A 4,654-nucleotide genomic window follows, 5' to 3' on the forward strand; every position below is an offset into this window, starting at 1 on the left:
TTTCTAATTACGCCCACCAGGTAACTGGCCGCACGAGCCTTTTTCCCATGTCTACGATTTTTTCTTTCTTTTCATAGTTCCCAAATTATGAAAGAAGGTAGCAATCCAATAATCACTCCACACAAGCTATCGTCCTTGGCATGACTATGCCAAAATAATAATCTGCTCCGCACATCCTGCGATGGAACAATCTCCACTTCACAAAGTTTAGAGAAGAAACTCTAAACCTTGGATGCCATACCCCCTTCCACCAGACAGTGATTCGTCGATTTACACTTGGATTGACCACAACATAGACATTTCGAAGCTAAAGGAACCCCCATCCTCATGATGGCATCATCCATGGGGACTCCTCCACTCAAGACCTGCCACGAGAAGAACCCAATCTTGGTGGGGATCATATGATTCCACAACCATTTAGCAAATGGCTTTTCATCCGAAACCATTCTGATTTCATTCCAAAAGGATTTAGTGGAAAATTTACCATCCCTCGCCAGAGTCCAAACAAGGGTATCCTCCTTGTCAGACAGAAAAAGCTTACCATTCATCAAACTATCATGCACATTGACTGAATCAATTTTAATCAGAATCTCTTGATTCCAAGTTCCATCCACACTACTAACATCTTTGACACGAACGGATAAGTCAAGTTGAAGGGCCCCGTTTACATAATCTACCAAAGCTCCCCATTCCGACCAGTTATCAAGCCAAAAATTGATATCTCCTTTTCCAATGAGCCACCATGTTTTTTAGATCAAGAACTCTTTATGCAGAGAGCTATTTTCCAAGAGATTGACCCACCAGCCCACAAACCTGCCAAAATTATATGCTCATTTTTCAAAAATTTTGTTTTAAAAAAAGAACACCACAGCGATTTTGAAGATAGGATTCTCCACAGGCCCTTTAAGTGCAAAGCTAGGCTTATGTCCTCTATATGACGAATCCCCAGGCCACCTTCTTTGATCAGTTTACACACCTTATTCCAACCCACCCAGTGATGTCGCTTGTCCCAATCTAATTGGCCCCACAGGAAGTCAGGGCAAATACTGTTAAATCTTCTAATAATAGTTTTAGGGATATCCAAGGTTGAGATAATATGAATTGACATGGAGGCCAACACATGTTTGAGCAAAACCACTCTCGCCCCTGGAGACAGCAATTTTCCTTTCCAGCCAGCAACCTTCCTTCACATTTTAGATAAGAAGTCATCAAAGAAATTAATGCAAAGTCACCCAGCGTATAGAGGCGCTCCAAGATAAGTGATTGGTAATCTCTTTCCAGTAAAACCCGTAACCAACTCCACCATGCGACAATTGTGCTCAGAGGCTTTCTCACTCATTACAAAGTAACTTTTAGCCTTATTCACCAACTGCCCTGAAATGGTTTCATACCTATTAATGAATCCAAGGATTTGTTTCAAAGAATTCTTCAGCCCCCTGGAGAAGATTATGGTATCATCTGCAAACAAGCTATGTGAAATTCCCAGGCATCCCCGAGGAAGCTGAAAAAAAGTTGTTCTTCCCTCCACAAACAAGGATCTTAAACCTTTGCTCAGAACCTCCTCTGCAAGAATAAAAAGAGAAGGCGACAATGGGTCCCGTTGACGCACCCCCCTCGAAGATTTAAAGAAATCTGAGGGACCACCATCAAGAACTACAGAGAACCAACAATTTTCTACCATCTTTTTTATCAGGCTGATCCTTCCCTCCGCAAAACCAAACTTTTTAAAAACTTTGTACAATAATTCTGATTCCAACTTGTCATACGCGTTCGCCATGTCCAGTTTGAACACTACATTGCCTCCACGAATACCCCTGTTGATATCCTGAACCACTTCTTGCACCAGAGCTATATTATCTTGAATGTTTCGCCCCTGTATGAAATCTCCTTGCTCCTCCAAGATAATAGAGGGAAGAATGGTAGCTAATCTTACAAAAATAATTTTTGCAATTATTTTATAAGCAAAATTGCCTAAAATAATAGGGCGAAAGTCAAATATTACCTTTGGATTGTCCTACTTTGGAAATAACACTAGGTTGGCCGAGGTGTAGCATCGTAGCAAGAAAACCCCCACAAAAAAGTCCTTGACCGCGGCCCAAACATCATCCCTAATAATCTCCCAGCAAGCCGTAGAAAAGTAGCCAGTGAAACCATCCGGGCCTGGGGCACTATCTGCTGACAAGCCAAAAACTGTTGCCTTAACCTCTTCTAAAGACAGAGAGGCCATGAGAAACATGTTATTCTCCTCAGAGACCAGAGAGGGAATGTATTGCAGCAGGTCCTCATCATGCTGACAATTTTGAGAAGTAAAAATGTCAAAAAAATATCTCACCGTCTTAGCTGCAATACCAATTGCTTCAGTGATCCAATTGCCATTGAAATCTTTAATCTTTTCTACACATTGGTGTCGTCTTCGAACATTGACCATCGTATGGAAAAACTTAGTGTTTCTCTCCCCCTCCTTGAGCCATCTCACCCTCAATTTTTGCCTCCAAAAAATTTCTTCCTCAAGCAAAACTTCGTTAAGAGCTTTTTTAGCTTCCTCTAGCTCCCCCTTAGTCGTCTCATTTGAATTTTGCTCATACTCTACCTCTGCTCTGCAAACTCTATCTTCTACCCTTCTTGCATTTTGATGAATATTCCCGAAAACCGTTTTGTTCCAAAACCGAAGCTGAGATCGAAGAGCTTTTAATTTAAGATAAAGAATGTGCAAAGGGGAACCGTAGCACGGTATCGACCAACATTCCCTAACTCAACCCATAAATCTAGGGTGAGAAAGCCATATTTAGTGGAAATTAAAAGAGGAAAATTTCTTAGGCGCCTGAACTGCACAATCCAACAGAATGGGAACATGATCCGAACAAGTCCTGCTTAAATGAGTCACTTTACTCACCGCAAAAAATTTATCCTAAAGGCCATTAAATAGAAAACGATCAAGGCAAGCAACAACTTTACCACTGCCCGTTTGGTTATTGAACCAGGTGAAAGAATTACCTTGGAAGCCTCCATCAAAAAGACCAGCAGCATTCACAAAATTCCCAAATTCCTCAAGAGAAATTGGGCACGCCAACCTACCACCAACCTTTTGACATGTGGCTAATGTAGAGAATTCCCACACTATCCTTTTTTTAATAATGCCAAGAAACTCAATTCATATGGCAAAAACTAATGTGACTAAGGATCTGCTACAATACTTGGTAACAACTAGGAAGACTGAACGAGGGAATGGAGTTAAACAAAATAACCATGGTTAAGCACCAAGGATAAAGATTTGCTCACTCGGAACCAAGGTGCCTTGCGAGTTTATGTTGTGTAAGAAATGAATGAGAGAGAGAGAGAGGGGTTTTAGTGCATGGTACCGGAATGGGTATCAGTCAACCAAGAAACCGATATGATATTGAATCGGTATCAACATGGCCAATTACTCACTGTCTGTATTGTATCACCAATACGGTATTAAGATGAATCACTTGTAAAATCGATACGAATCGCCCAATATCAATATCTCAAACAATGCCGGAGAGTGAGAGAGAAAACGTGCACTTAAACAGAAGGGAGCTGATCTTTTTAGGTATAAACCAAAGGGATTTTTTTGGGTACGATTTTAGGTATAATGTTGGAGAGAGAGAGAAAGCATTGAGTGGAGCAAGGAGTATGCCTTGAACAGGGCGGGTGGAAGTTTACGTGGACCATCCTTGGATCCGATCTCCACCCACATGGGTTACAGGGTATCAAAGGGGGGCAGTGGATCCTAAGTGGGTGAAGATTGGGTTCGTGGACCATCCTTGGATCCGATCTCCACCCACATGGGTTACAGGGGATCAAAGGGGGGCAGTGGATCCTAAGTGGGTGAAGATTGGGTTCGTGGACCTCATCAGCACTCGGTGCAAGTCAGGATTCAGGAACCGGTGGCGTACTTGCAAGACTAATGGGATTTGACATCCCAAGAAGACAAAGGATAGCGACCACGTACCACAAGTAAAGTGAGGAAGAAGTTTATGTTTTTTTTTTTAGGGTTTTTGACAAATGCTCCTTAAAAATACCTATTTCTCCAAATGCCCCTACAATTTTTCTAATTGTTACAAAGTCCCTCTACTTTCAAAACAATGTAGCACTTTGGTCTTGTCGTTACTTTGGGACGTTAGACATTAATTTTAAGAAATCTAATGACAAATATACCCCTCTGATATAAACCCATGAAAATTAATGAATTAAATGACTAAATTGCCCTCATCTTCCCCAAATTATTTAGGGTTTGAAATGAAAATCGAAAAAAAACCTAAAATCATTCAAAAAACCATCTGCCCCAAATCCATTTCATTGTTATACCCTAATTTTGTTGTTTCTTCAAATTTATGTACATATGGTCCTTACTATTTGATTATGATTCTTCATACTTTAGCACTGAAGGAATTTATATTTGAATTGGGGATTTCAAATGCATGCCTAAGGTTACAGCATTAATGGCCGGATTTTGCAGGCCAACAGAAGGTTACACCATTAATCCCTCGCTTGATGTATGTACACCTCAAGAACACCGATGAAGGCATCGGAATCTGCTACTGCGGCTTTCTTTCCATAACCGCCAATCACCCTTGATAAGCTTACTGGATTCTGGACAGAGAAATCCTATTTCTGTCTAAAGAGGTCGCTA

The sequence above is a fragment of the Telopea speciosissima genome, chromosome 7, assembly GCF_018873765.1.
Source record: "Telopea speciosissima isolate NSW1024214 ecotype Mountain lineage chromosome 7, Tspe_v1, whole genome shotgun sequence".
Classification (NCBI taxonomy): Eukaryota; Viridiplantae; Streptophyta; class Magnoliopsida; order Proteales; family Proteaceae; genus Telopea; species Telopea speciosissima.